The sequence below is a fragment of the Haliotis rufescens genome, unplaced genomic scaffold (genome assembly GCF_023055435.1).
Source record: "Haliotis rufescens isolate VD_foot unplaced genomic scaffold, xgHalRufe1.0.p SCAF_68, whole genome shotgun sequence".
Lineage (NCBI taxonomy): Eukaryota > Metazoa > Mollusca > Gastropoda > Lepetellida > Haliotidae > Haliotis > Haliotis rufescens.
This window is the reverse complement of record NW_025964359.1, coordinates 1,972,908-1,985,415: the sequence shown is the minus strand read 5'-3', so window position 1 is coordinate 1,985,415 and position 12,508 is coordinate 1,972,908. Positions and strand designations below refer to the sequence as shown.

Below are 12,508 nucleotides of genomic sequence, written 5' to 3'. Positions count from 1 at the left end.
GCTGGCTGCTCTGGTGTAAAGTGTATCCCTGATTTCAGAACAAATGTATCATTGGACAAGCTTAGCATAATCTATACATGTTATAGCTCTTTAAAAGGTGTATATTTTCTGAGTTGAAAGAACAATGCAGGATACACTTTACCAAAGATATAAGATGTCATTAGAAATGGCAGAAAAACTCTCTCAAAGGGCTACTTTGATCATGTCGCCTGTGCGCATGCGCACTTGTATTTTCCTTTATTTTATTTTATTGAATAGATCATATAATGTACTTTACCAACAACAAAATCGACAAGAGACAGAAGTGTATTTTAAGATTCAAAAACGGCTTTTAAGTTGATCACAATATTTCTATGTTGGCCCATTTTCAGATTCATAGGGCTGGCTGCTCTGGTGTAAAATGTATCCCTGATTTCAGAACAAATGTATTATTGGACAAGCTTAGCATAATCTATACATGTTATAGCTCTTTAAAAGGTGTATATTTTCTGAGTTGAAAGAACAATGCAGGATACACTTCACGAAAGATATAAGATGTCATTAGAAATAGCAGAAAAACTCTCTCAAAGGGCTACTTTGACCATGTCGCCTGTGCGCATGCGCACTTGTATTTTCCTATATTTTATTTTATTGAATAGATCATATCATGAACATTACCAGCAACGAAATCGACAAGAGACAGAAGTGTATTTTAAGGTTCAAAAACGGCTTTTAAGTTGATCACAATGTTTCTATTTTGGCCCATTTTCAGATTCATAGGGCTGGCTGCTCTGGTGTAAAGTGTATCCCTGATTCCAGAACAAATGTATCATTGGACAAGCTTAGCATAATCTATACATGTTATAGCTCTTTAAAAGGTGTATATTTTCTGATTTGAAAGAATAATGCAGGATACACTTCACAAAAGATATAAGATGTCAGTAGAAATAGCAGAAAAACTCTCTCAAAGGACTACTTTGACCATGTCGCCTGTGCGCATGCGCACTTGTATTTTCCTATATTTTATTTTATTGAATAGATCATATAATGTACTTTACCAACAACAAAATCGACAAGAGACAGAAGTGTATTTTAAGATTCAAAAACGGCTTTTAAGTTGATCACAATATTTCTATGTTGGCCCATTTTCAGATTCATAGGGCTGGCTGCTCTGGTGTAAAATGTATCCCTGATTTCAGAACAAATGTATTATTGGACAAGCTTAGCATAATCTATACATGTTATAGCTCTTTAAAAGGTGTATATTTTCTGAGTTGAAAGAACAATGCAGGATACACTTCACAAAATATATAAGATGTCAGTAGAAATGGCAGAAAAACTCTCTTAAAGGGCTACTTTGAACACGTCGCCTGTGCGCATGCGCACTTGTATTTTCCTATATTTTATTTTATTTAATAGATCATATAATGAACATAACCAACAATGATATCGATAAGAAACAAACGTTTATTTTAAGATTCAGAAACGGCTTTTAAGTTTTTCACAATGTTTTCTCTTGTGTAAATGTAACCCTTTTTTAGGATGTCCAGAAAATGTGTCGCTTGAGCGCATGCGCTCATGTATATTGATGTGAAATAGTTCAATGTGCAGATATTGATATACACAATGCAATGAAAGATGTTTCCAAGAAAAAGAAGTTATTTTAAGGTTCAAAAATGGCTTTTAACTTTGTTCACCCAATTTCCGTTTTCGTCCATTTTACAGATCCCTATGGCTGGCTGCTCTTGTGTAAATGTAGCCCCTTTGTAGGATGAATGTATCATTGGGCCCCCCTAGCATAATCTATACATATAATAAGTCTTTGGATCGTCTTTATTTTCTGAGTTTTGAAACACAAAGCAGGATACACTTTACAAAATATGTTAGTCGTCAGTTATGAAAGTTGTAAAACGCCTAAAACTCTCTAAAATGGACCTACTTTGAACACGTCGGGTGTGCGCATGCGTACTTGTATTATCCCCGTATTATATTTTATTGAATAGATAATAAAATTATCTTTCCCACAAACGAAATCGCCAAGAGACACAGGTTTATTTTAAGAGTTAAGATTTTTATGGCTTTCAAATTTTCAATTTTTCTCAAATTTCCCACCATTCCTCCTACATGACGGCTACCTGCTCTAGTGTCACATTGAATGTTTATTGTACGTTTGGTGGATGGTGACCTTGAAACAATGACCATCTCACAGACCAAGTGCGTAAAAATGCCACGCCCCCACTCTGCCCTTCCCGAGAGCAAATCTCTCAGCTGAAGATCAACAGCCCAGACCGCCTGCCTTGGCGGCATGACGTCATACCTGGCGATGCTGACGTCATGGGCTCTGTCCCCGACCTTGACCTCAGCACTTACACCCAGTTGTTGACAGGAGAAAAGTGACATGTTTACAAAGATCAGCTGGGAACGGCTTGAAGGGCTGAAGACGTCAAGAGACGATGTCTGTCAAATAATACCGTTTCAATACCCACATTCATTCGCTAAGCAGTTCTATAATTGTAATATTCATGTTACTGTGTTTATATTTCCACAGAAATTCCATACGATGTATCTACTGCACATAGTTAAATCACGCAGATACAAATATCATCTATGAGGTCACGTGACCTTCGCCATGACACTCCCTGGCAACTCGGCAAAAGAATGTTGATTGGTTGGTTATCTTTATTTCAAAGTTTTGGATTGTTTGTGTGTTTGTTGTATACACCACATACAGTAATGTTTAAAATATATGTGAGGTCTGTCTGTAAATGACAGCGATCTAGTCACTGACATCACAAGTTGCAGTCACTGCTTGAAGATCCGGGGTAGAATAGGTCTTCAGCAACCCATGCTTGTCGTAAAAGGCGACTAAGGGGATCGGGTGGTCAGGCTTGCTCATGCATGTCATTGTGTCCCATTTGCGTGCATCAGTGCTCGTGATGCCAATCACTGGATTGTCTGGACTCGATTATTTACGAACCGCCGTCATATAGCTGGAATATATATTGCTGAATGCGGCGTAAACAACAAACAAACAAACAAAAAGCAATCACTGCAGTGTGTCAGTGATAAATGATGACACTACAGTGATTTATGTATCTTCCTGTGCAGATATATTTAATTTAGGTGTCAAAAACGGCTTTTACCTTTTTACAAAGTGTCCATTTTCGCCCAATTTGCAGATACCTGTGGCTGGCTGCTCTGGCGTAACCCGATTTCAGATCAAATGAATCACTGGACAAGCTTAGCATAATCTATACATGTTGTAGCTCTTTAAAAGGTGTATATTTTCTGAGTTGAAAGAACAATGTAGGATACACTTCACAAAATATATAAGATGTCAGTAGGAATGGCAGAAAAACTCTCTTAAAGAGCTGCTTTGAACACGTCGCCTGTGCGCATGCGCACTTGTACTTTCGTATATCTTAGTTTATTGAATAGATCATATAATGTTCTTTACCAACAACGAAATCGACAAGAGACAGAAGTGTATTTTAAGGTTAAAAAACGCCTTTAAGTTGATCACAATGTTTCTATTTTGGCCCATTTTCAGATTCATAGGGCTGGCTGCTCTGGTGTAATTGTATCTCTGATTTTAGATCAAATGCATCATTGGACAAGCTTAGCATAATCTATACATGTTATAGCTCTTTAAAAGGTGAATATTTTCTGAGTTGAAAGAATGATGCAGGATACACTTCAACAAAGATATAATATTTTAGTAGAACTAGCAGAAAAACTCTCTCAAAGGGCTACTTTGAACACGTCGCCTGTGCGCATGCGCAGTTGTACTTTCGTATATCTTATTTTATTGAATAGATCATATCATGAACATTACCAGCAATGAAATCGACAAGAGACAGAAGTGTATTTTAAGGTTAAAAACGGCTTTTAAGTTGATCACAATGTTTCTATTTTGGCCCATTTTCAGATTCATAGGGCTGGCTGATCTGGTGTAAAATGTATCCCTGATTTCAGAACAAATGTATCATTGGACAAGCTTAGCATAATCTAGACATGTTATATCTCTTTGAAAGGTGTATATTTTCTGAGTTGAAAGAACAATGTAGGATACACTTCACAAAATATATAGGATGTCAGTAGAAATGGCAGAAAAACTCTCTTAAAGGGCTACTTTGAACACGTCGCCTGTGCGCATGCGCACTTGTATTTTCCTATATTTTATTTTATTGAATAGATTATATAATGTACTTTACCAACCATGAAATCGACAAGAGACAGAAGTGTATTTTAAGGTTAAAAAACGCCTTTAAGTTGATCACAATGTTTCTATTTTGGCCCATTTTCAGATTCATAGGGCTGGCTGATCTGGTGTAAAATGTAACCCTGATTCCAGAACAAATGTATCATTGGACAAACTTAGCATAATCTATACATGTTATATCTCTTTTAAAGGTGTATATTTTCTTAGTTAAAAGAACACTGTAGGATACACTTCACAAAATATATAAGATGTCAGTAGAAATGGCAGAAAAACTCTCTTAAAGGGCTACTTTGACCACGTCGCCTGTGCGCATGCGCACTTGTACTTTCGTATATCTTATTTTATTGAATAGATCATATAATGTACTTTACCAACAACGAAATCGACAAGAGACAGAAGCGTATTTTAAGGTTCAAAAACGCCTTTAAGTTGATCACTTGTATTTTCCTATATTTTATTTTATTTAATAGATCATATAATGAACATAACCAATAATGATATCGATAAGAAACAAACGTTTATTTTAAGATTCAGAAACGGCTTTTAAGTTTTTCACAATGTTTTCTCTTGTGTAAATGTAACCCTTTTTTAGGATGTCCAGAAAATGCATGTGTCGCTTGAGCGCATGCGCTCATGTATATTGATGTGAAATAGTTCAATGTGCAGATATTGATATACACAATGAAAGATGTTTCCAAGAAAAAGAAGTTATTTTAAGGTTCAAAAATGGCTTTTAACTTTGTTCACCCAATTTCCGTTTTCGTCCATTTTACAGATTCCTATGGCTGGCTGCTCTTGTGTAAATGTAGCCCCTTTGTAGGATGAATGTATCATTGGGCCCCCCTAGCATAATCTATACATATAATAAGTCTTTGGATCGTCTTTATTTTCTGAGTTTTGAAACACAAAGAAGGATACACTTTACAAAATATGTTAGTCGTCAGTTATGAAAGTTGTAAAACGCCTAAAACTCTCTAAAATGGACCTACTTTGAACACGTCGGGTGTGCGCATGCGTACTTGTATTATCCCCGTATTATATTTTATTGAATAGATAATAAAATTATCTTTCCCACAAACGAAATCGCCAAGAGACACAGGTTTATTTTAAGAGTTAAGATTTTTATGGCTTTCAAATTTTCAATTTTTCTCAAATTTCCCACCATTCCTCCTACATGACGGCTACCTGCTCAAGTGTCACATTGAATGTTTATTATACGTTTGGTGGATGGTGACCTTGAAACAATGACCATCTCACAGACCAAGTGCGTAAAAATGCCACGCCCCCACTCTGCCCTTCCCGAGAGCAAATCTCTCAGCTGAAGATCAACAGCCCAGACCGCCTGCCTTGGCGGCATGACGTCATACCTGGCGATGCTGACGTCATGGGCTCTGTCCCCGACCTTGACCTCAGCACTTGCACCCAGTTGTTGACAGGAGGAAAGTGACATGTTTACAAAGATCAGCTGGGAACGGCTTGAAGGGCTGAAGAAGTCAAGAGACGATGTCTGTCAAATGATACCGTTTCAATACCCACATTCATTCGCTAAGCAGTTCTATAATTGTAATATTCATGTTACTGTGTTTATATTTCCACAGAAATACCATACGATGTATCTACTGCACATAGTTAAATCACGCAGATACAAATATCATCTATGAGGTCACGTGACCTTCGCCATGACAGCTCGACAAAAGAATATGTTGATTGGTTGGTTATCTTTATTTCAAAGTTTTGGATTGTTTGTGTGTTTGTTGTATACACCACATACAGTAATGTTTAAAATATATGTGAGGTCTGTCTGTAAATGACAGCGATCTAGTCACTGACATCACAATTAAGATGCAGTCACTGCTTGAAGCTCCGGGGTAGAATAGGTCTTCAGCAACCCATGCTTGTCGTGAAAGGCGACTATACTTGTCGTAAAAGGCGATTAAGGGGATCGGGTGGTCAGACCTGCTCATGCATGTCATTGTGTCCCTGTTGCGTGGATCAGTGCTCGTGATGCCAATCACTGGATTGTCTGGACTGCATTATTTACCAACCGCCGTCAAAAAGCTGGACTACTGCTGAATGCGGCGTAAACAACAAACAAACAAACAAACAAGGCAATCACAGCAGTGTGTCAGTGATAAATGATGACACTAAGGTGATTTATGTATCTTCCTGTGCAGATATATTTAATTTAGGTGTCAAAAACAGCTTTAACCTTTTTACAAAGTGTCCATTTTCGCCCAATTTGCAGATACCTGTGGTTGGCTGCCCCGGTGTAACCCCGATTTCAGAACAAAGGTATCATTGGACACGCTAAGCATAATCTATACTTTAATAAGTCTTTAGATCGTGTATATCTTCTGAGTTGAAAATACAATGCGAATGGTCTTTTGCAAAGATATAAGATGTCAGTGATAACTTTGAGAGAGAGAGAGAGAGATCGAGATCTTGCCAAGCGCCGCTTCTGATACTCAATGTAATATAGGGATAATGGGATAAGTTCTTACTGTTACGTGAAATACCTATATTGTTCACCGTCACATAGGGATATTGGTATATAGTTCTTAGTGTAACGTGAACTAGCTATACTGCTCAACGTCACACAGGGATAGTAGGATATTTCTTTCTATAACAAGACATACCTATACTGCTCAACGTTGGATAGGGATATTGGGATAGTTCTTTGTGTAACAAGACATACCTAAACTGCTCAACGTTAGATAGGGATATTGGGATAGTTCTTTGTGTAACAAGAAATACCTATACTGCTCAACGTCACATAGGGATAGTTCTTTGTGTAACAAGACATACCTATACTGCTCAACGTTAGATAGGGATATTTGGATAGTCTAACTGTAACAAGAAATACCTATACTGCTCAACGTCACATAGGGATATTAGGATAGTTCTTTCTGTAACAAGACATACCTATACTGCTCAACGTTATGTAGTAGGGCGTGGAGTCATCCCACAAATGACATCCTTACCTTGTCAGCTTGCTGACGGGGTTAACCTCTTTGGTCATGTGGACAAGGCTTCCGACCTCGGATCAGAAGGTCCGTGGTTTGAATCCCATCACAGGACTCGGACATTTTATGGCCGCTAGATAGCCGTAGATAGGGATATTGGGATAGTCTAACTGTAACAAGAAATACCTATACTGCTCAACGTTAGATAGGGATATTAGGATAGTTCTAACTAACGACAAATACCTATACTGCTCAACATCACATAGGGATATTTGGATACTTCTTACTGTAACCAGCAATACATTTACTGTTCACTGTCACATAGGGATATTGGTATAGTTCATACTGTAACGTGAACTAGCTATACCGCTCAACATCACATAAGGATATTGGGATAGTTCTTAGTGTAAAATGCACTAGCTATACTGCTCAATGTCACACAGAGATATTTGGATATTGGGATAGTTCTAACTGTAACCAGAAATGGTGGGTCACAGATAGTGATCCAGCAACAACTCAGGGAGTAAGGGCATTTGCTGCTTTCAGTAATATCACACTTAGTAACAACAGTGATGGCCTTCACACATTGCTCTGACCCGTGAAAATCTGGGGTAGAATAGGTCTTCAGCAAACCATGCTTGTCATAAAAGGTGGACCCGTGAAGATCTGGGGTAGAATAGGTCTTCAGCAAACCATCCTTGTCCTAAAAGGTGGACCCGTGAAGATCTGGGGTAGAATAGGTCTTTAGCAAACCATGCTTGTCATAAAAGGTGGACCCGTGAAGATCTGGGGTAGAATAGGTCTTCAGCAACCCATGCTTGCCGAAAAAGGTGACTATGCTTGTCGTAAGAGGCGACTAACGGGATCGGCTGGTCCGGCTGGCTGACTTGGTTGAAGCACGTCATTGATCCCAATTGCGTTGATAGATGCTCATGATATCAATCACTGGTCTGGAATATTGCTGAGTGCGGCTTAAAACAACCAACCAACCAAATCACACATGGCCTAGTACTTCAGTGAAAAGGAAAAACATGACACTTAATCTTTGAATAAATAGTGATTTATTTACACTATGAACAGTTTAGAAATAATAATTTCATAATGGTATTGCACAAATGAGAACAAAAAAAGAAAACAACAAATTGTGACCTTACGGAATGTATGCTGCTAGATCTACAATTCATTTGTCAATTCTTATAGATTGACAAATTCAGATCTGCTATTTTCCTGAAATGAATATGATGAGTTGTCTCTATAAGCACAAGTGAAGAATCAAATTAATTCCTGATGAGTGAAAGAAACCATACAGACTTATCTCCTTCTCGCTTAGGTAGTAAGACTTACCTCCCTTGTCACTCTCATGGCTTATCTCCCTTTTCACTTTAATGGCATCATATTCTGTTCACTACTTCTAACATATTTCATTCAACAACACCTGCCATATATGCTGCCCGGAAATGTTTTGAGTCAATTAAATATTAATTTAAAAAATTGTTCTATTGAATTTTAATTACTGAATTTTTTCCTATTTTTTATAAAACATGACTAGTTACTCATTTGTTACAATATTCTAACTGGATTATACGCTAAGGAATTATTTCACCCAAATTGACTCAGAACACATCAAGGTGCAACATACATGACACAATCAAATATCTGTTAATTTGACTAGAATTCATTGATAACAATAATACTATTAAATAAACTATTGAGTACTTGATAGGAAAAACAAGAAATTATGGAAAGAAGTATTTTCAATTTGGGTTAATCGATATTAGACATTTGTATAGTGTTTGTCTTTCATTAAAATATTTAGTACAAAATTATTCTTATTTTTTCTATGTTGTATCATATATGGAAACTAATTCAAACCGTGTTATTGCAGAAAAAAAAAGAAATTCCTGGAATAAGTCCGACATATTTACTATGTAACAACACATATTCTAATAGCCATAGAAATAGCACCAGTAAGTGATACCCTTAATAAAAGCATCCAATCTTCAGATGAAGATGAAGACAAAATTTCTATCAATAACAACTCAAGAGATAGGTCCTCAAAGAAAACACACATTTAACAAAAACATTAATCAACTTCAACTGCATATAATTACAGAAAAGTAAACATTTGCTTCTGAAAAATAATCATAAGTTTTCCTTGGTGTGCTTGGGCAATTAGCAGATACCTTGATGTCAAGTTTCACAGATCTTGATATGATTTCAGTAACTAGTGTTTTTATAGCAATTACTGTATTTTCCAAGAAAGTAACTTGTAATTGTTTTTCAGAAACAAACATGCAGACATTTAAAACAATCATGAAATAGTTGACATTAAAAACAATCAACGAATAGACATTAGCTAAGATTTTGCAGAGAAAATATGATCAAATATGCAAATTCTTTCATTTCTGTAAGCTTAGAGGTGGATAAGCTGCTTCTATGTCCCCTATACTTCTCTGCAAAACCTAAATGTATTTGTCCATCCATCAGTTGTTTTTCATCTACAAATTCCTGAATCTCTAACAATGCATCAGTGGAATTGGCAACAACATCTTCAAGGTAACACACTGTTATTGACCACAGCATCTCTGAGATTGTTCAAAAGGCATCTTACAACTTGTCAGCCATGTCACCTGTCTTTTGCTCAGTTGTTTTTAAAATGTTCTATTTCCACATTTTACCTCAGGGGATTAGAACGATGAGGTCACTTCTCAAATGTTTTTAAAATATTCTATTTCCACATTTTACCTCAGGGGATTAGAAGGATGTGGTCACTTTTCAAATGTTTTTAAAAAGAATTTTTTACTTTCAGGAAACAACTGTTAGGGCTTGACATATGTATTTTTATAATTTACTTATTTTCCGGATTTATGTATTTCCCAAAGTCACCCCTTAAAAAAGTTTTAAACCCAAATAGAAATAAAAATACTTACAAACATAAACAAAACAGCCTTTCAATTGGATTTTCTTTCTTCTGAAAATTTAGGATAGATTTGCATTTGTCTGCAACAAGAAACTGAACTGATTTAGTGTAAGAAATCATTGACTGGCTGTTTTAGTACAAGTCCTAGTTGAACAACTCCCAGCTGAAGTGATATGTTGAACCTGTGCTAGCCATGCATGCGTTCAACATCCGACTACTATTTCTGCACTCCTTACTTGAGCAAACTCGGATGAGATCACACAGTTGGGTCAAAGGTCATACAAATAATAATTCACTGCATATGCACTGGTTTCCAATTCAATACAAACATAGACTGATTCTAATTTGTCTACACAGGACTAGGGTCACTTAGACAGAACAGAGTACTTTGTCACAACCTTTGAGCAAATGGCTTGGCCACCAATCTGGTTTCCTTAAACGAAAGTGTTAAACGTGTGGAACAGAACTGGGTTGATTTTTGAAGTTTTCATATCCATGTACCATTGTCTGTAGTCTGTGTTAAAGTCTTGTCTTGTTCATTATGATATTAGTTCAAAAAGCTACACCTTTAGGGTCTGACCATTTGATATTCTGGAGGGGTGTGGGGGGGGATACTTTGATAAAGCATGTATCACTGATCTGAAAAATAATGTGTTGTGGTCCCTCCCAAACTAGTTTGACTCTTCCTTTCAGAGTAAAAGAATTGTATGTCTGATAGGCAAAGGTATTCTGTCTCAAACAAAGATCCCAGGAAGACCTGACCCCCCCCCCCCCCAAAAAAAAAAAAAAAAAATAAAAATAATAATCATTTGCCCACCCCATTCCAGACAGAATAAATCCCAGAAAAGCTCCAGACCCCACTGAGGTGAATAAATCTCAGAAAGCCCCCCAACCCCACTCCAGATACTAAATCCCCGAAAGCCAGGACCCCGCCCCACCTGGAATAAATCTTAGAATGCCCCCACCCACCACCTCCGGAATAAATCCCCGAAAGCCCCACCCAAAAAGGTTACCTGGTCTGACTACCACTTCTTGACAAGGTGATTCAGGATGCATAGTATGAAAGGCAAATTAGACATGTACATCTGTCACAGGAATACTTAATGAGTAAGTGTCAAAAATGTGTAGAGAGAATGTGCAGTTTTACATTGGCTGTAAATAGTCAGATTAGTAGCAGATGTGTGGCAGCCATTTTGAATAGATTGAATCACAACCAACAATGGCCTGCTGATCATGGAAAATGTTTACACATTTATAATTACCAACTTAGCTGTAGATTCTATAATAAATTGATAATTGTCTCCTATGAGTAATTTGATTTAAAGTTTCATGAAAGTTAAAGAAGTGATCTTTGGTTTTCACAATAATCCTGTTATAATGTTGGCACTGCAGTCATCGTGATAGGTTATTGTTCAAACTGGAAAGAGGCAAACTAGTTTCATAGCCAATGGTAATCTTCCATGCAGTATTAATACTAGGGCTGTAATGATACACTTAATATTTGATACTCAATAATACTTATAATGTTTCACACCATAACAATCAAAGGAACATCCGATCTACTGGCCCTGTTTGAACTCTGGAGAATAAATGAAACATTTGCAGTTGTCATGTACCAGCGGCTTATTCCTTCATAAAAGGAATAGACTTGAGACTAAAGTTAGACATATTTTGCATAATAAAGTTATAGTTATTATTACAATGACAATGATTTCTTTATATTCCACTAGAAAATAACATGCACTTCCATTAGTTGTAACCACCCGATGGAATAGAAAGTTATTCAGCTTTGAGCTTGTGAACACAAGCCATTGAATCACTACAGTAACTATCCTGACCATCTGAAGAGTTGTAAGGTTTTTATCCCACCATGTCACCTACACTTATCACTACAGCCCCATGTAAAAACTATCCTGACCATCTGAACAGCTGTAAGGTTTTTATCCCACCATGTTACCTACACATATCACTACAGCCCTATGTAAAAACTATTCTGAACAGCTGTGTGTTCATCTTCCATGATCAGCAAATCCTGGACAAACACCTTGAACACGGAAAGCTGATGGTGATGACATAATGTATGAGGAAAACCTTAAATGTGTCAGCCCTTATGCATGTACTCACATAAACCTGGTTTACTTCAGATGCTAACACACACATTTCAAGAACACCAGTGAGCCAAGCCCTAAGGAACAGGGCTCCTGTTGGTTCAGTCTTTAAGAAACTGCTCTGGGCAATAACTTCTGACATCCAGCAAATATCCTATCTCTGGCATCACCTCAGTTCATGAACCAAATTTGTAAGCAATCTGTACATGGTCATTTTGCTCATCCTACAATTGAACACTTTGACCTAGCTTTATTATGACTTAGGTATTTTCAAAGATGCAAGGTTTCTGTACAACATTGGTCACAGAAATTGTTC

General features: G+C 37.0%; 1 long non-coding RNA gene across 1 annotated transcript; it reads right to left on the bottom strand.

Annotated features, from left to right (window-relative positions):
- Positions 1-8,208: 8,208 nt before the first annotated feature.
- Positions 8,209-10,854, bottom strand: LOC125376012. Its single transcript, XR_007218910.1, has 2 exons — positions 9,910-10,854; positions 8,209-9,842 (listed from the first exon to the last, which is right to left on the bottom strand). It is a non-coding gene; the product is annotated as an uncharacterized LOC125376012 (long non-coding RNA).
- Between the last annotated feature and the right edge of the window lie 1,654 nt (positions 10,855-12,508).